Source organism: Podarcis vaucheri (genome assembly GCF_965113315.1).
Source record: "Podarcis vaucheri genome assembly, chromosome: 1".
NCBI classification, from domain to species: Eukaryota; Metazoa; Chordata; class Lepidosauria; order Squamata; family Lacertidae; genus Podarcis; species Podarcis vaucheri.
The window spans coordinates 89,166,911-89,186,596 of NC_138759.1; the positions used below are offsets into that span (position 1 = coordinate 89,166,911).

General features: G+C 45.7%; 1 protein-coding gene and 1 long non-coding RNA gene across 13 annotated transcripts in view; one reads left to right on the forward strand and one right to left on the reverse strand.

Annotated features, from left to right (window-relative positions):
- The window catches only part of TNS1 (tensin 1), a 321,487-nt gene that overhangs the window by 1,382 nt on the left and 300,419 nt on the right, over positions 1 to 19,686 (forward strand). The gene's annotated exons all lie outside the window — the stretch shown is intronic.
- LOC309528178 lies at positions 534 to 16,738 on the reverse strand. Of its 2 annotated transcripts, none has more exons than XR_014217582.1 (3): positions 16,549 to 16,738; positions 11,706 to 11,856; positions 534 to 783 (listed from the first exon to the last, which is right to left on the reverse strand). It is a non-coding gene; the product is annotated as an uncharacterized lncRNA (long non-coding RNA). The 2 variants fall into 2 exon arrangements; XR_014217583.1 differs by having other exon boundaries at positions 11,706 to 11,859.

Here is a 19,686-nt window from a genome sequence, read left to right on the forward strand (position 1 = left end):
GAAGGGGGGGGATAATTGTTTGGCCTGTTTGTTGATGATCTGAACAACAGGGTTAAACCATAGAGAGGTATATGGAAGTTAAATATCTGGAGAAATGTCCCAGCTATTGCAGCAGTCAGCTTGCCTAAGGAAGTTGTGGCATATCATAGCTCAGAGGTCTTTGAAGAGAAGCTGTACAGGTATCCATCAAAGATGTTTTAGCACACAACGATCCAATCTCAGGACAAATGTTTGGATGGGTGTCTTCCAGGAATGATTCTCTGCCAGTTTCATTCTCACTCAAAATGAGAGTAGCAGTCACTGTTCTTCTCCCTGCAACCTGCATTTAGGAGGAAGGAAGGAAAGAAGGAAGGGCCCAGAATAGAAAGAAAGGAAAAACACACCCCTAGACTCTGTTTTATGCTTCTCAGTTTTAAATATGAGCACAGTGCCAGAGTGTGGTCATGCCTCATACACCTAAAGTGTTGGCAAACCTGCATTGCCCAGAACAGCTTAGCCAACATGCACCAGCTCTCTATTTTTAGAGCCCCAAGGTCTATACTTAAGCTGAGGCCAGGCTATTTGGAGACAATGTTGCCTTTTCTTTTGCTTCGGGAAAGAGATTCACATTTCCTGCTTTTCAGCTGTGCTGGCTGGGGCTGATGAGAGCTGTAGCCCAAACATCCATGGAGCATTGGCTTGGGGAAAACGGAAGCCATGTATTCCTGGTAACCTTTGCTGTCTTGTCGTCCTCCCTTATTAAGCCACCCACAGTGGTAGGGAAGAGGGAGAAAGCAAGATCACCTGGGGAAAACAAAAGAGGAGACATTAGCAGGCAAACATGTGCCTATGCACTCATCACTTCACTTGTCACCATATAATAAGCAGACCTCTCTCTGTGTGGGTGGAAGCCTGTGTGCCATTGGCCTGTTGCCCTCTCAGATATGCCCAGTGGGGGGGGGGACGAGCAGGCAGCCACTCTTCATGTCTTCTTCTTCAGACTGCCAACTAACATGCCATCCCATACAGACAAGCTTGCACTGTGGCTGAAACACTATTGTGCCTAGGTTCTGTCCTCTTGAGCACTCCCTCATGCTGTAGCCAGCACTAGTTTGCATTCCACTAAATGGCATTGGGCTATCTCTGCCCAGTCCATGTTCACTGCTGCTGTTGGGCCCTTCTCCAGAGGACTGTAGAGAACTGGGCTAACTTGCAAAACCTGCAAGGGAGCCAAAGATGCTCCCCCTTTCAGTTCCTTCTGATATCATTTCACTCTGGCCATTTTTGATTTCCAACAGCAAACACGATGTGGCATTCATCTGGCTTCGACCACCTGCAAATTTATTGACGTAATCCTCTGCCTCTTAATCCTCTCCTACGGGTTGCTTTAATAAAGGGAAAGGTCAGGGTTTTTCACCAGGTGATACAACAGCTTCTGATAAGTTATTGTGCAGCAGGCAGAGAAAGTTACTATTTGCCTCTGTCTATTGGCTCCAATGGATGCTCTCCAATGGATGCAAGTATCAGCCTCTGAGAGATGATTTTTGTGCAGGCTGTGGTCCCCAGGGCTGCTTTATTAACTGTCGCCTCATATCAACAGTCTCTAGACTAGTGGGTTTTTGTGAGTGACATTGATGCAACAATAGTGCATTAGTGGTGGATTTATAATGGGTAAGGTATAGGACCCCTGAACAGTTAAGTCCAGTCAAACTTGACTATGGGGTGCAGCATCCAAATACCATTCTGCTTTATTAGTTGTCCTGCAGTGGTTCCCTAATGACACTGCATTATTGAAATCTCAAGGAACACCCTTGCGCTAGAGCGCAACAAGAGTGGGCCAGGGGGGAAAAGCAGCCCAGGACATTTGTGGTATGGAAAGTTACAGGATTTCAGCAGGAACTTACAGAAAATGTGCTGATTAGAAATCACCCTCTTTAAACCTGGGACATCATTTGCATTGAAGTCCTGAGTTGTAATTAATTTGTATGGCCCATTGGCCTCAGGGCATCTTTCACTACTCATGCCACAGATGAATGCTGTTAATGTGGAATAGCAAGAGGTTTGTCATTTGGAAGCACTTTCTGACCTGTGTGGTGTTTACAGCCCAAACCGAGTTAAGTCGCCCACATGAAAACTCCCCCAGTTGGTTCAAATGCTCCAGTTCCAATGAGCCTTCAGTTCATGTGAGGGACAAGATCCTTCTTGGAGCGCAGTCCCCACTCTTTACTCACAGAACAGCCTATTTTCAGATTATAAGGAAGCTTTTGTGTGCAGTCCGATTAGCCAAGGTATTTACATTACAGCTGAAAGCATTAACTGATAAGAAGTCTCATTCTTATCGAAAGCAGCTAAGCTCGGAAACAACTCTGAATTTTTATTCTGGACCAGGAAAAACCAGAACTGGAAAGTGATAACCTTAATTTATTAGTGCCAAACTAAAAACAATACAAAACTAATTTGAATATCATAGCTGAGCCATGGAATATGCAAAGCAAGAATATCTCTGAGCGTATGCAGAGCACAAGGCCAGGCCTTCCACTGTCCCAGGCAGCTGATCTGGGATGTCATGAAAGGTCAGTAATTGTTACTTTTTAATTATTATTGTTTTTAGTTATATTTTTCCTCCTGGGGGGAAGAGAGCTTGTGGGGCTTCCTGACTCAGGTGGCAACATAACTTAGTCAGCCTAAGACGTGGGTGGTGCTGTGGTCTAAACCACTGAGCCTATTGGGCTCACTTGCCGATCAAAAGGTCAGCGGTTCGAATCCCCGCGACGGGGTGAGCTCCCATTGCTCTATCCCAGCTCCTGCCAACATAGCAGTTTGAAAGCACACCAGTGCAAGTAGATACATAGGTACCGCTGCAGCAGAAAGGTAAATGGCGTTTCTGTGTGCTCTGGTTTCCATCACGGTGTTCCGTTGCACCAGAAGCTGTTTAGTCATGCTGGCCACACGACCAAGAAAGCTGTCTGTTGACAAACACCAGCTCCCGCAGCCTGAAAGCAAGATGAGCACCACACCCTATAGTCACCTTCGACTGAACATAACTGTCTAGGGGTCCTTTACCTTTACCGTAGTTAACCTTGGATACTGGCACCTTAGCAGGGGATGGGGAGATTTGCTATTCCGTGCCAGGCAGCATAATGTCTTGGGTTGTCTGTGGGAAAGAGAGGTTCTTGTCCGTACACAACGCTCAGGACCCACAGCCTGTCCACACAATAATAGAATTCAGGAGTCAGGTGCCCCCAGGGCAGATAGCATAGCAACCTTCAGTCTCACCAACTCTTATCTTTTCATTTTAGAAATTATGCACCAAATAGTTATCCTAGCGGGGAATGCCAACTTGTCTGTCTGCCACATTTTTTTCCAGGAGGCGTCTCTGGCTTGTTATGAGATTAATTTCACTGGCTTCTGATTAATCTCAGCCTGAAGATAATCTTTTGTTTGTGACATCTGTTCAGTTGCCGTGGAAATCATTAGGATCCCCTTTCACTAATGGGAGAGGAGCTCTAGAAAAGGCTGAAAGAGAAGCGGGTGGAGAGACATATATTGAGTCTGCAGATACAGTGGGGGCTGGCCTGCTAAGGCAAATACAGTGGTACCTCAGGTTACATACACTTCAGATTACATACGCTTCAGGTTACAGACTCCGCTAACCCAGAAATATTATCCCAGGTTAAGAACTTTGCTTCAGGATGAGAACAGAAATCGTGCGGTGGCAGCGCAGCGGCAGCAGGAGGCCCCATTAGCTAAAGTGGTGCTTCAGGTTAAGAACAGTTTCAGGTTAAGAACGGACCTCCGGAACGAATTAAGTTCTTAGCCCGAGGTACCACTTTAGAGCAGGGCCCCACCAACCTCAGTCTGCTTTCAGCCTATCCCTACCCTGAGTGCCTTCCTACTTACAACTAGCTCGGGTGGCAGATGTCAGTTTCCTCTTTCTTAGTCTCAGTGCAGCCACTTTTAGAACTCAGCAGGGAGGGAGATGGGAACAAAACTAGAATTAGCTGGACCTGCCCATCATCTGGCACCACCTACTGTTGGCCTCCCTGCTTTCTACCCTACCAACTTCAACCAACACCCTTGTTTGGTACTCAATGCCGTGCTGCACTCACAGTATAGGGCCTGTTTCCAGGTAGCGGGATAAAATGAAACCAAAGTCAGTAAAATGGCTCCATTTCAAAGTGCCTTGAATCTTAGCCTTCAGGCCAAAGAATGCTATGTCAGTCTACCTGCTCAGATTCCCGTTTCAGACAGAACTTCTTTCTCTTCTGCCCTAAAATGTAGTGTAGATGCAAAACACTGTTGTGTCTTTTTCATTCCAAAAGAGAAAAATAGTTTTGTGGTGTGTATGTGTCTTTTTCTTGCATTTATTTGTACTATACACCTCTCTCAGGGTTGTCAAGGAGGGAAGCATTCCAGGTTTAGCCCATGGGATACCATTTTAGCTTCTTTTCCACAAGAGCAAAAAGATGAGTGCATGAGTACAGCCCTGAACACAATTGCCAACTGTCTTACTTTGCCTGAACAGACCTGAAAACCACAACAAAATCAAAACCACCCTTTTTATGATGAAAAACTATTCTGTTGTTGTTGTTCTTTTAAAAAAACTGCTTGGCCAAGCCCACTCAAGTTTAAATATACAGCTATATAAAGCAGAACAATCTCTCTCCCCTTCACACACAAACACACACATAAACTGTGCACACACTGTGCCTTTAAAGCACAAAGAATTCTGGCCGCTATAGTTTACCCCTCACAGAGTTATAATTTCCAGCAACCCTTAACAAGCAAACATTGCCCAGAATTCTTTGAGAGGGGATATGTGCTTTGAGTGTGCTCTACAGGTATAGTGTGGAGAGAGAGAGAGAGAGAGAGAGAGAGAGAGAGGTTCCTTCCCTAGGACTCCACACAGTATGTATACAGAGTTATAACATTATTAAGTGGCAGGACTGCTGTGGAAGTGAACTGACTGAGATCTATTATAGTGAACCATTTCTCTCCAGGGTCAAGCTCAGGACAAACTGATTAAGTGAGTGTGCTGAAGAAGCCCACTATGAATAGCACTGATTGGCTCATACCTATAATATCATCCCCCCCCCCCGCTTCAGAACAACTTTGCAAATTCTTTTTCAATTGATTTCACTTTTTAAAAAGACAAGAAAAAGGCAACGATTGATGCTTTAAATAAATTGTACTTGTTTCTTTGAGACTATTTTATCTCACATTTCCTATATATATGTGCATTTAAGGTGGCTAAAAACAAATAACAAAACAAAAACAAAACAACCCTCAACAAGACAAAATAAAAAAGGTGCATAAAAGAAACAGTGTGAAATATGGGTTAACTATCTAGGTTAATTTAAAAGCTCACCCAAATAAAACCATCCTCACCAGACAGCAGAAAATAGAAATTGTGGAATGTGCCACATGAATCCCTTATGAATGCAACAGGTTAGTCTGCATGAAAATATTTGGGATGCTCTAGCTCATGGGTAGGCAAACTAAGGTCTGGGGGCCAGATCCAGCCCAATTACCTTCTAAATCCGGCCTGCGGATGGTCTGGGAATCAGCGTGTTTTTACATGAGTAGAATGTGTCCTTTTATTTAAAATGTATCTCTGGGGTATTTGTGGGGCATAACAATTCATTCATATTTTTTCCCCAAAATATAGTCTAGCCCCCCACAAGGTCTGAGGGAGAGTGGAGTGGCCCCCTGCTGAAAAAGTTTACTGACCCCTGCTCTAGCTGCATGCAGAATGCATTAGAGTAGTTTAAAGGTTTGTCACTGGTTTGTCACTAAGGCACAAATTACCATGGCCATATATTATACAGCAATGAAACAAAGCCCTAGTTGGAGTCAAAGCTATGGTCCTATGGGCATGTCCTCTAACTAACAAGGCTACATTTGGCCCCCCCATTCTTCTGAGCCCCTCATACCACACATAAAAGGGTTGATGGCTGGCTTGGGAAGAAGCAACGTCCTTTGGGATACCATGATTTAATTACGCCCTTCAAGGGTGCAAGGTATATTATATTTATAGGATCATATTTTTAAAACATTTCATAGAGATAAGGCATGGGCTGTGTGCCTGAGGGTAAAGCTGCACTAGAAAAAGCGTGTTTACAAAGGCACACGTGACAGTTGTCAAGATGGTTGCAGCTTCTTCATCAGATGTCATTGACACTTCTAACAAATGCTGCAAAATGTCTGTTTATGGTGTCAATCTGTATTACATGGCAGTTACTGACAACCACTTTAGAATATTCATACTTCAGTAAACTCCAGAATTTTAAGTAAGGGAAGGACTAGGGTTTAACACAATTCTCAACACTTCATAAAACTTATGTTGTGATATTACCCCGTGAATCGCCCCGAGACCTGCGGGTATAGGGTGGCATATAAAATCATCATCATCATCGTCATCTACATCATCTTTGAAGGTAATCAGGGCTAAAGTGGTGTAAAACCATGATAAAGCTGTAGTGTAGATAGGGGTTAGAAGTTCAATCTCTTGACATATAGAAAACTCTACTTTTACAGAACCTGCCTCTGCAATCCTGATCTCTCTCTCTCTCTCTCTCTCTCTCTCTCTCTCTCACACACACACACACACACACACTTCCATTTTCTTTGATGTTATATAGAATACATTGTGATCACAATCATATAAATAACCTCTGAGTATGTTGTAAAGCTTTTTTGATTTAGACAGGAGAATGCTAAAAAAGCATCAAAGCGATAAGGAGAGACAAATCTGCAATCAGGCAAAAGGTCTGTCATTCAAACCAGAAAGGGAACTTGCTACTGGGCCAGGCTGCCTAACTAGTCTCTGTCACTGGCAGCCTGTGTCAAATCAATACTTCTCATTCATGCTTCCAAGTGATGCTTGAGACAGTGGGTTTTGCAGGCTGGCGGTGGCTATGGGAAGCATTTCCTTGCTTCCGTGTCTGCGCATCATTTTACCAAGCAGGTGGTGCGGTGAGGACAGCGCAGACGCCATCCCAGCTTTCCACTTTGTGCGGAAATGTCTGTGCCACTGACTGCCCACAGTGTCTCTTTACTGCCCACAAGTACACTTCATACCTTCTTTCCCAGCAGGACATACGTGCAATCGTCACTCAGCAAAATGATCCGCATGCAGTTTCATGTGCAAGAGAGGACGTTCCACACAAGAGATCTGTTGCGGTTAAAGTGGCCCTCATGCTCCTTGGTACACATGCACTCATTCTCTGTCGCCTCTGCCTTGCTGCATGAGTGCCCCTGCTCCCTCACAGTTCAGCACTGCAGCAGGGCCCCAGCTGCAGTGGCTCAGGCGCTTTCGCTGCAGCCTTGTGTAACTCAGAGCTCTGGTGGTGCAGCAGCTGCAACCGCTTTGCTGCATGCCTTACAGAAGGAGCCTATTGAGAAGCAGCCAGGAGTCCTCCCCCTTTCCTTTCCTTTTCTTGGTTTTCCCATTGGCTTCTATGTTATCCCTTATCGTTCTTAAACAGATGGAATTAAATGGGGGAGGGGTAATAAAATAAACCTGTGTCAGCACAACACAAAGGCTTGAAACCCAGTGGAAAAGGAACAGAGAAATCGGGAGGTCTGAATGACAGGGCAGCTATGCTGGCAGATTAATAAATAGGAAGCAATGAGTTTGAGAATGGACCAGACTGGCTCTCTGGAGTTAACTCCTGGCCCTGCACACATTCACCTTGTGACTTTGGCCTAACTGCATCTACAATGTTCTCAACCTATATCCTTTTTTGGGGTGTGGGCTGGGCTGAATTCCAGCCAGAGAAACTGCACCAAACACCCCGAGGATAGGAGACATTTGGGGTGCAGCAGCAGACAATGCACAGAGGAACCTGCTTTACTCAGCAGTATAGGGGCATAGATATTCTTCAGCTAACATAGTTTTCTGCACAGGGTGTGCGCATGATGTGTGGCTTCAAGCTGTCAGTGGCACCGCTTCCTTATTTTTCCTAGAAAGAGAGTACTATAAACATCTATGGGGTGGGCTTTTTGCTTTGTTTTGTTTTGTTTTAACTTCCTCTCTCTCCTTTTCTGGAAATGTCAGAGCTTTCCTCCAACACAGGAGCAGAGGAGGGGAAGCAGTTTTGAGCCATGTGGTTCAGTTCAGATGCTGCCCAATTAACACTGAGCATGCAGCACATGGCATTGCCCCCTGCAATACAAACACAGGAGGAGAGATTGTAGGGCTGGCTGCATCTCTTCAATTGTGGGGAAGCACTTATATGATCTACTCTACTAGAGGAAACTTCAATCTGAATTGAAGACACTCCCCTGCCCCCAGCATCAAGTCATCCCAGTCTGAAAAAGACTTCACACTAAAGCTCTCCTGGTGATGCCTGGGTGATGGTATATAACCTACAGTGGGAGATATATCAGAAAGCCTACTGGAAGTGATGCTGTGCCCAGTGTGATGTGGTGGTTAGAGCACCGACCAGTCATTGTCTCTCAGTCTAACGTACCTCACAGGGTTGTTGAGCGGATAAACTGTGTGTGGGGAGGGAACTATGTATGGTGCCTTGAGCTTCTTGGAGAACAGGTGGGCCTTATAGCAAAGAAAGAAAGAAAACCATTAAATGTTGTATTTTACCCACATTTCTTGATCCATTTTGTAGCCATGGTGCGGACAATTAAGTACAGCATTGTGCTCTATGGCCATTTGAACCACAGAAAAACAGGGTACTCAGTGTGCTCTCTAGGACTATGTTGACCTTCTGGGAAATGGGGCAACCTTTCAAAATAATGGATGCTTTTAAAACGGAGGGGCGAAAAGGTGGTAGTATGACATTGTACAATCCCAAGTGTTTTGCGTATAAGATTGTTTTTACTAAATGCCTCTTGGTGCAAGGACTGCTGGGCGGAGTGGAACCACTTCAATCCTCCCTCTGGGATGGTCTCTCAGTTCCCGTCCAGATTCTGTGCCAGACCTTTGAGGTTTCAAGCTCTGACCTGCTATTTTGCTAACCAGCATTTCCTCCTTGCACCGAGAGCATTGGCCATGATGAAAAATGATGTCAGATCAAGATGATCTCTGCCCCTTGCTCATCTCAAATAAACTGTCATTGACAAATCCCTTATGAGCTGGCTCCTGGCCAAGTCCACTGCATTTCACAGCCCAAACTCACTGCCGCTTCCTCCTCCTCCTCATGGCCGTCTGACTGCAGGCAACACTAATCACTTTCCCTTTCCCATCCCGTTTCCCTGGGAAATTGAAAATCTTTTGACTTTTCATCCCAGCCTGGGCTGAATAAATAAATACTTTAAAAACATTTATCGTGTGCATTGTGACCTGGGTTGCTTTTCTACTTCTTTGATTTATATCCTGCAAGATCTGGGCAGTTCCCATATTTTCAATTTTATTTTTATTTTAACGGCAGCGGCTGTTGCGGGGGTGGGGGGAACACCCCTGGAAATACAATTTTAACAAACGTTGTTCCAATACACCCACCCTCCCTCCCTCCCTCCCTATAGGCAGCCCCTTTGGGCATTAAGCCAAAGAGAAGCTTGCTACTGTGGCTGCATATACACCGTATCTCTAAAGCATATGACCTATCCCAAAGAATCCTGGGAACTGTAGTTTGTTAAGGGTGCTGGGAATTGTAGCTCTGTGGGGTGAAACTACAGTACCCAGGATTATTTGGGGGAAGTGATGCACTTTAAATGTGGCTTAAATGGATGGGGTGTGTGATATTGGCCTTCCTGGGCAGAAATGATGCACAGACACCCCGGTAGCAGCTCTTCATCCTCTGGTGCCAGGCTAATGGCGCCTGCTGTGCTTCTGTGGCCATGGGCCAAATGGCTGTTCTAGCTGAATTCTCTTTGGGAGGGAGGGAAGGAAGGAAGGAGGGAGGGGGAAAGAAGCTCTCAGGAGCTGCTGGCCCTCTGGCTAACCACGGTGTCTGGGACCAGGCTGTCCCTTTTCCACAGAGAGACTCTTTCATCAAATTAAATTAATATAAATTAAAGAGAAAGTCTCTTTAATGAAGGCACTCTATGAAGCCATGTGTTCTCTCCCCAAGGTGATGAAGGGACCACAACCATCTCCTTTCTGGAGGAGGAGGAGGAGGAAGAGGTTCCCGCTTTGTGTCGTGGGAACTGATTGTTCACTTCCCGTTGGAGTTTCTGCTCTGCAAAATTGCTTCTGATTTGATGGGTACAGCAACCCACCGCCATGCACCCATTTGTCACTTTCCCACAGAGACGCTACCCCACATCTCACAGAGCAACAGTTCCCAGCACCTTTAACAAGGGTTCTCGGAATTCTTTTTGGGAAGACTTGTCCCTTTAAATGTCTGGCCGTTACACGGCTGCTTTTGTACACAGCTCTTCAGCCAAAAGGGCTCCCAGAGTGGCTTATGTACAGTCAACTGAGACAAGGCTAGCCCTGCCGGCAGGGTCGGGGCACAGATTTGTAAACAGTTGTTCTTACAATGACCAGCTTGCCTAGTTCAGGAGTAGGAATTGCCTGATGGAGCTGGTAGCTGGCGTGAGCATCACCTTCCATCTTCTGCTGCATCTTTCTTTCTTTCTTTCTTTCTTTCTTTCTTTCTTTCTTTCTCTCTCTCTCTCTCTCTCTTAAAAATATTTGCACACTGCCCTCACATAAGATATCAGGGTGGTTTACAACAACAGGTCAGGTATACAATAACATATAAAAACCATTTAAAACAGAGCAACTTAATCATTAAAAAGACTGGCTAATTCAAAGCTGCACAGGCCTCTAGGCACTACAAAGTCTTCCATGGGTGCCTGAAAGTCACAAGTGAGGATGCCTGCTGAGCCTGTCCTGGAAGAGTCTTTCACAGCATGGGACAAGTGACACTGGCGCTTGGCTCCTGGATGAGGCCAGCTAGGCCTCTGTAACACAGGGGACAACTAGCAGCACTCCTCTGGATGATCTCAATGGTCAAGCTGGACAGAAGGGCCTAGAGGTATCCTGGACCATATTTATTTGTGATAGTAATGCCACTGAATTCCAGAAAGTTCAGCATTCTAGGACTGGAGGGCCAATTTTGGATCATTTTGCTTGTGCTCCAAAGCCCCCTGGATCCTCTCTGAATTCCATATTCCGCTCCAGAGTCTGAACAGAATGAAACTGCAGTGCTCTCACCCATCCTTGCTATATAAGAGCAAACACTGTCATGTGACATATCTTGGTGAGTGAGTCCTTCCTCTCATCTTTCTTCAGGCTTGGACTTTCAGTGGGCACCAGCAACAAAGTGAAGCAGGAATAGGTAAATTAATTCAGCTTCTAGGCCCCACTCCTAATTGTCACAGGTTCCCCATTTTTAAAACAGTCCAGTCCAAGGCCAGTGCAGCTACCTCAGTTACCCAAAAGAAGCAATCACTCAGGATTAGGTTTAGATCTCTGCCTCTAGCTCTGTGAACCCAGATTCCACCCAGTTCCTCAAACCACTCCTAAATACCACAGAGCACATTGGTAGTGCAGGAACAGCAGTGTTTGCAAGCTGAAAGAGTGTGGTCAGAAGAACCCCCCATACAAAGCAATCACGTTTCTGCTGGAATTTTGTTCTACTTTTCTATCCTCCAATTCTGGCACCTGGCCTAAAGAATGAAATTGCAGCTGGGCCTGTAAAATCATGGATGATTGTCCAGGCTGCTTTTTTCCTATATCACCAGTCCAAGAAGACTAGCATGCCATCTTTTAAAATCTCATACTTCTTTTTTTAAAATAAAAATAAACCTGATCCCACCTGTGTCATCTTGACATCTGGAATAAGGTGTTGCACCAGATCATGGAGCCAAAGTGAGAGTTATCTCTTCTCAAATGCATCCTGCTGCAGGATCATGAGTGTAGGTGAGCTTGCTGTGAAAGTTCTGGATTCTGTTTTGGCTTAAGCAGCTCTACTGGGGAAACAAATCCTAAAGTGAGATCCATTATCTTTGCAAATGACTCATAGGTCACACCTAACCTAACTGTGTTTTCCAAGGGCTTCATTCCCAAAACCTGGGCCAGATTTGTTATTGGAAAAAAGAGCCGGACTCCAATTAGGCACTAAGAGAAAGGGAAGGTTTTCAAAAGCACACAAAATGGATCCACTCCAGCAGTTTCTGTTGTGTCATCTTTGGCTGGATTTTCAGTCAGGCTGGACAAACTTGAAGGTGCGTGTCTAGTCCCTTTCTGAAAACCAGGATTACTTTGGGATGGGGAAGGCTAGTTCGGGTGAAAACGAGCCTCTCAGGGCCACATGCAAACCTGTTATGTTGAACACCTGATCCACCGTAGAAGTGCACTCATCAATGAACAATTTTTTAATTTAGGATCAAACTCAGGGAAGACCAGCTCTGCCAATTTGCAGCAGAAGCTAGTTATGCACAGTGCTTATTGTCTCATCATAAATGCCAGTGTTTTCTAGTAGCGGTATTTGGCTGACTTTGGCAGTGCCTGCCAAGTCTAGCCTTTACCTGCCTCACACCTGACGTATGGCAGGAGTGCATGGGTTGCCTGAAACGGCCTCTCAGGCCATATGGAGAGGACTGGTGGGACAGATTTTGCCCACGGGCTGGAGGTTCTACATCCCTGGGTTACAGCACAGGACTTGGGCTGGGGAGACCCAGGTTCAAACCCCCAACCAGCCATGAAACTCATTGGGTGACCTTGGGCAAGGCACTGGCCCAGTTCACACATAATACTAATCCAAACCACGATTTAGCATGAAGAAACAGACATGCATGTTCCTGGAGAGAAGATCACAGCCACTGTGCTTCTCCCCCTGTCCTGCTTTTGCTGCAGCACTACACAGTGGGGCTAAGACATGGTTTGACTTAGCCTTACATGCGAATCAGGTCACAAACTTTGACTGTAAGTGTATGACTTTTGTTCTAGCCTCTTGTTTCCGTAAAAAAACCAAAGTGGCACCTGCAAGCCTAATGTCTGCCCACCCCAGGTATATGCGAAGCCCTTCAAACATGCTAACTAAGCAATCCTATCTATATCTACTCAGAATTAAATCTCATAGTGTTCACTGGGGCTTATTTCCAGGTACGTAAGTGTATACAGTATTGGATTGCAGCCTGAAGTGCAAAGTGTTACTACTACAAGTTGCAACTAATTTATATTGTTGCAAACAACTTAGAGGTTTTGTTTTTGTTTTACAATAAAACAGTATATATATTTTTTGCTAAATAAACTACCGGTAACTAGAAACCTCTGGTATTAAAACCTACTATTCCCTTTCTGGTATCCATGGGGCATGGATCATGGAGCAAAAGTGACTTGCAGTGACTTTTCTAGTTAAATTCATTTGCGTTTGGGCTGAAAAAGCTGGTTAAGGTGGGTTAAAAATTACTGCATTAATAGAGTATATAATTTGTGCAAGAGTCTTAACATGTGTAATGATGGCATCTTGGTTGGGATGCACCCGAGATAGAAATGAAGAAATTGACCTGGTGCAGTCAACATAGATAGCACAGGAGTAGCCTCTATACATTGTTGGGCTGCAACTTCCATCCGCCCCAGCCAGCATGGCCAATGGAGAGAGATGATGGGAAATTTAGACCAACAACATCTGAAGGGCACCACCTTGTATACCCTTGGAGTAGTAGATGTGCGCGCACACACATATAACCTTTGTTTCCACACGTTGCTGAACAGCAAAATGCTCGTGCTAAAACATATGTTATATTCACACCCTCGGGACATTGCCAGGATCAATTCAAAGTGATATGCCCCTGGGATCTAGTCTAGCATTGTTGGAATTTAATCACAGAGGAGTCTTTCGAGGGAAAGGCCCTCAAGCTCAGCAGCCAATTTGTTGTTCAGAAACTGCAGTTAGAATCGCTGCCTTGTTTCCTGCCTGAGCTATTGAATAGCACTAAAACTAGAAGTTACTTCGCCTGTTGGATTTCTGGCTGTTAACACACAGGAGTCTTGACCAGGAAAAAGGATGGCATCTGTAGTTGGGGACTGCTCTCCTTTCCCTTCTTCTGCTTGCAAAGTGGCTTCCCTCCGTCATTTTTTCCATTTGGCCTTTCCCACTAAATTCTCAGCTCCAGCCTGTCTCCGATCCACCTTGGTCTCCCTATGGGCCAACATGGCCCCCTTCCACATTGCCCTTGCTGTGTCCCATGTTTCCAAGTGACTCATCGTGTCATTGAAAAGGCCCTTGTAATCACAATTAGGTAGCTGGCTGTCGTTTCCCTCCCTTATCTCCAAGCATTGCTCTCTTGGGGGCTTACAGACAATCCCCTGCTGATGGGCCCTCTGCAAAACTCCTTTATGTGCCGCCCGGGAGCTCTAGCTCTCCCCACTCCCAGGGCTGTGCCTTCCTTGGGTTTTGTTCCCAGTCCCTCTTTGATGTCTCCCTCTCAGCTGGACCCCATCCAAGAGCGAGACAAACAAGGCCTCTTGCCTGCCTATCGCACTTGGAAGGGAGAAGCACAGAGGAGCCTTTGGCTCGAATGGAGGGCGGCTGCCTGAATCGAAGGCCTGTTTGGGGAGGCGGGCATTTTCTTCCTTTCCCAGGCCCTAGAGGTGACCCTGTCCGGTTCCCACTGCTAAACTCTGCCTACCTCGGCCCCGTTATTTGCAGGTGACTCCCTCCCTCATTCGCCCTTCCCATGCCAGTGCAATTCTCCTAGGGTACTAGGATCGCAAGATTAAAATGTCCCATCTTTTAGGAACGTTTTGATGCCTGGAATAAGGAACACCCACCCCACTGTATGGCATCTGGTGAAGATGTTATGGGCAGGGGGATAAAGAGTAGGCAACTGGACTTAGGTTTGGCACAATCATTGCCCACCTCCCCCCAGGTGACAGAGGCTGTATGCTTTTAATAGCGGTGGGACAGGAAGACATTCAACAGGTGTAGCATTTCCCTGTCACTCCATCTAAAGGCTAGGGAAAGTTGCTTGTTGAATGTCTGCCTGTCCAGCAGCTGTCAAAGTCTCTGGAGGAAAAAAAAAGGGGGGGGAGGGGAATGGCTATATTGCAAGTTGGGCACTTTTCAGCTAACTCTGCTATGATGAATTACAGTAGGATACAGCCATGAAAAACATCTGGTAAGAAGGGATCTGAATAGCTTGCACATATGAATATATATATGTGTGTGTGTGCTTATATTCAAGTATTGTTTACTCAGAGCAGACCCACTGAAATGAATGAAGATAACTAAATTAGGTCTATTCATTTCAGTAGGTCTCCTCGTGTCATCAGTAGCCTGACCTTGAGGTATTTGGGTGTGTTTAAAAATACAAGTCCCTGGCCCTGTGAACATCCCAGGTAGGGGCCACCTTGCCCTTTGTTTATTGAGCCTAGGCCCAAGCTGGGAGTGGATGCAGTGAGAGGATTAGATTAAGTCAGGCATTTTTGGCCCAAAGCATTTAGCCAAAGGATGTGTGTGTTCCCCTTCCCCATAGAAGCAGTACAGTGGTAGCTCGGGTTACAGATGCTTCAGGTTACAAACGCTTCAGGTTACAGGCTCCACTAACCCAGAAATAGTACCTCAGGTTAAGAACTTTGCTTCAGGATGAGATCAGAAATTGCACTGTGATGGCGCAGCGGCAGCGGGAGGCCCCATTAGCTAAAGTGATACCTCACGTTAAGAACAGTTTCAGGTTAAGAACGGACCTCCAGAACGAATTAAGTTCTAAACCTGAGGTACCACTGTACTTTGAAAAATCTTGTTGCATCATTCACAGCACAACCCTAGGCATGTCAGCTCAGAGATAGGTCTATGGAGCTTACTCCCAGGGAACAGGATTGCAGCCTTAAATACCAATCCCTGCCTCCATGTATCCCTGCCGCTGCCACCACTGTGCCACCTGAAGCAGATCATGCCATCTTACTACATAGCAGAGCTGGCCATGATGTCATCAGGCCTTCAGGAGTGGGATGGCTAAGATGTGGTTCACCTGATGTTGCTGGACTCTATCATCCCAGACTGTTGGCTGTGGAGGATGGGGCCGATGGGAGTGGTGGTCCAACCATAAAGGGAGGTTCCCCACCCCTGCTTTAGATGTAAACTTCAAGTCTCCAAGGTGGGGTGTGTACTTGTAACCCCTAACTCCATGCTGAGAGTTCCAGCATACCTTGAAAGGAATGAAACATGGGCAGGGCTCTCTCAGCTGAGGCAGGACACTGGTGGGTTCTCACTAAAATGGAGGTTTTAGCTGTGGAAAGCCTTGTCACTTTGTAGAAAAAGGCCTGCTGTTCCCTGTCATTAGCACCTTGGCTCCGATAAAGCCAATGCTTCTCCCTTCCCCAAACTGGGCTGTCTGGTAGGTCTCTAAGAGAGAGATAAAAGTCCACAAGATGCTTTTGGGAAAGCCTTTTCGGTCCTTCCTGCCAACATTCCCTGGCTTTATAATCCACATCAGAGTCAAGTTCTGACACCCCTCGAGGTGGTGTACGTGTGTAGGTGTAAGCATTTTAGCTGAAAACACTTTCTACAACATGCTGCCCATTTACTGTTTAAAAAATGCAGCTGGGGAAAAATTAGCACGGTCAATAAACAGGGTTTCTTCTTGTCAGAAGGTCAGTGGAGTTAAGAAACATGCTTATGCCAGACTGGGTTATAGAGCAATGAGAAAACTCACCCTCTGTCCTGTCTCCTACAGTGGACACCAACCGACACCAGAGAATCAGTATGACTGGGCCATGAGTACATTTTGTGCACACAGGTCATGTGGGATCATATGCACATCTCATAGTAACAAATAAGAGAAAGCACAGGTCTTGGTGGGCCTGCATGCCTGTCCTTGACCTCTGACCTCTTCAGTTGCAATCACCTTGTGGACCTCCAATCTCTCTGCCTTCCCTGGCTCTTTGGGCTGATATGCTCTGATGTAACAGTGGACCAGGACCGACAGAGTTGTCACAATCTCTGCCTGCCATTGACTTTAGCCACTTCCATGTCACAGAAGGGCTAGGGAAGCCCAGTGCTAAGAAACTGAGTGTCCTGAAGACTTGAGACAGCTTAAATTCAACCATATAAGGATTGTCAAATTTTAAGCCACTTATATGTGGTCTTGGATGCAGCCTAAAGCTCTGGCTAGACCTAAAGTTCTGTAGCTTCAAAAAGTCAGTTATGAACTACCTTGGTGTAATCAGGACCAGGTAGCAGCAAATGTGTTGGACCTTGGTGGCTGGGAAACTGCTCACCTGGACAGCCTGCACCTCCTGCCTCTTCTCTTTGGTAGAGAGATTTCATAAAGACGGTATCCTGACCTACTGTAGATGGATTTTTTGTTTGTTACCACTAATAGCAACGGGACGTGGGTGGCGCTGTGGGTTAAACCTCAGAGCCTAGGACTTGCCGATCAGAAGGTTGGCAGTTCAAATACCCGTGACGGGGTGAGCTCCCGTTGCTCAGTCCCTACTCCTGCCAACCTAGCAGTTCGAAAGCACGTCAAAGTGCAAGTAGATAAATAGGTACCACTCCAGCGGGAAGGTAAACGGTGTTTCCGTGCGCTGTTCTGGTTCGCCAGAAGCGGCTTAGTCATGCTGGCCACATGACCTGGAAGCTGTATGCCGGCTCCCTTGGCCAGTAAAGCGAGATGAGCGTGCAACCCCAGAGTCGTCTGCTAATGGTCAAGGGTCCCTTTACCTTTACTAATAGCAACACCGTGTGACTGTTTGCAATAATCTATGTGCCTTCTCCTGTACAGCAGTGGGGGCTGCTGTATTTGGGCAAGTGGGACATTACCCCATCAGCTTCAGCCTGCTCTCAGCCACCACCACCCCAACTGCTACCTTCTTACCTGCAACCAGTCTAGTGGGTAGTCCTGGTTATCTTTTTATTTTTATAAATTTAAAACAACAACAACAAATCAATACAGCATTTCACAATTAACAATCAATTAACACTGGGATTTCCCTTCACCCCTCCGTGGTTTCCCCGAAGTTTCAAATATTGCTGCATATTATAGTTATTCTATTCCTTATCTCCACCACAGTTTTCTCAGGTACAATTTTACTGCTGTTCTTGTTCAAAGCCTACTTGTGTTTTAATATGTTTAAAATAGTTTTTAAAGTAATCTATGAACGTTTCTCAGTCTTCCTTAAAGTCTGTCTTATCCTTATCTATCAATAGTCTATCAATTTCAGCCACTAGTCCTCTTTAGTAGGTGCCCCCACATCTCACCATTTTTGTGCATATAGTATTCTTGCCTTAGTTGTTGCATATAAAAATTAATTCATCTGGTTTTTTGGGTTCTTTTGATAGTCTTGGTTATCAGCTTCCTCATCCTCCTTAGTCTTGGTGTAGCCCTTATAAAATCCAGCAGGGAGGAGGATGGGGGACAGTGCTAGACTTAGGTGGAATCTAGGTAAAGGTAAAGAGACCCCTGACCATTAGGTCCAGTCGTGGCTGACTCTGGGGTTGCGGTGCTCATCTTGCTTTATTGGCCGAGGGAGCCGGTGTACATGCGGCCAGCATGACTAAGCCGCTTCTGGCGAACCAGAGGATCACACGGAAACGCCATTTACCTTCCTGCCAGAGCGGTACCTATTTATCTACTTGCACTTTGACGTGCTTTCGAACTGCTAGGTTGGCAGGAGCAGGGACCAAGCAATGGGAACTCACCCCATCGCGGGGATTCGAACCGCGACCTTCTGATCGGCAAGTCCTAGGCTCTGTGGTTTAACCCACAGCGCCACCCGCGTCCCTAGGTGGAATCTACACACATATAAAAAACGCTGTGAAAATGCTTTTTTAAAAAACATTTTGAAAAACACATTGAATTTGGCATAGTTCACTGTCGCCATCTAGTGTCACATTTGTATATTGCACTTTACAACACATTTAAAACGTTTTATTTGCAGCTGTATAAAGTAAAGGTAAAGGGACCCCTGGCCATTAGGTCCAGTCGTGGCCAACTCTGGGGTTGCGAGCTGAGTCCTGTGTTGGCTCTGCCTGTCATTGGCTTTGGCTCCACCTGTTACTGACTCTGGTGCCACCTACTGTTGGCCTCCCTGCCTCCTGCCCCACCAGACCCAGTGGTCATGAGTTGCCAGTGTGAACATTAAAAAAGAAAAAGGTTCAGCAAAGGACCTGGCAAAAGAGATGGGGTTGCTTCTTTGACAGAACTTTTGTACACTGAGGTCCAGCACTGAGGGCCTTCTGGCAGTTCCCTCAATGCGAGAAGCGAAGTTACAGGAAACCAGGCAGAGGGCCTTGTTGGTAGTGGCACCCACCCTGTAGAATGCCCTCCCACCAGATGTCAAAGGAAAAAACAACTACAGTACCAGACTTTTAGAAGACATCTGAAGGCAGCCCTGTTTAGGGAAGTTTTTAATATAAAAATATTTTAATATTTTGTTGGAAGCCGCCCAGAGTGGCTGGGGAAACCCAGCCAGATGGGCAGGGTATAAATAAGTTGCTGTTGTTGTTGTTGTTGTTGTTACAGTATTATTATTATCATTATTATCATTATTATTATTATTACTATTATTCTCTTTTGAGTGTGTGTGTGTGTGTTTAATATGACAGTAGTGTTAAGCTGATATAAGTTCTTATCCCCCCCCCTTATTTCACTGAAATGAAAGAACTTGACTCAGAGGTGGAGGGTTGATATATATATAGAGAAAGAGCCTACCTATGAGCATGCACAGTTAGGGAGGGCTACTGTTGCCCTCTAGTGGTTGCTTAGATAGTAGAGAAGTTTGAGATGAGCGTGTGCCCTTGCATCAATTCAAAATGCATCTTTAGTTACCTGCAAGGTGTGATGTACTCA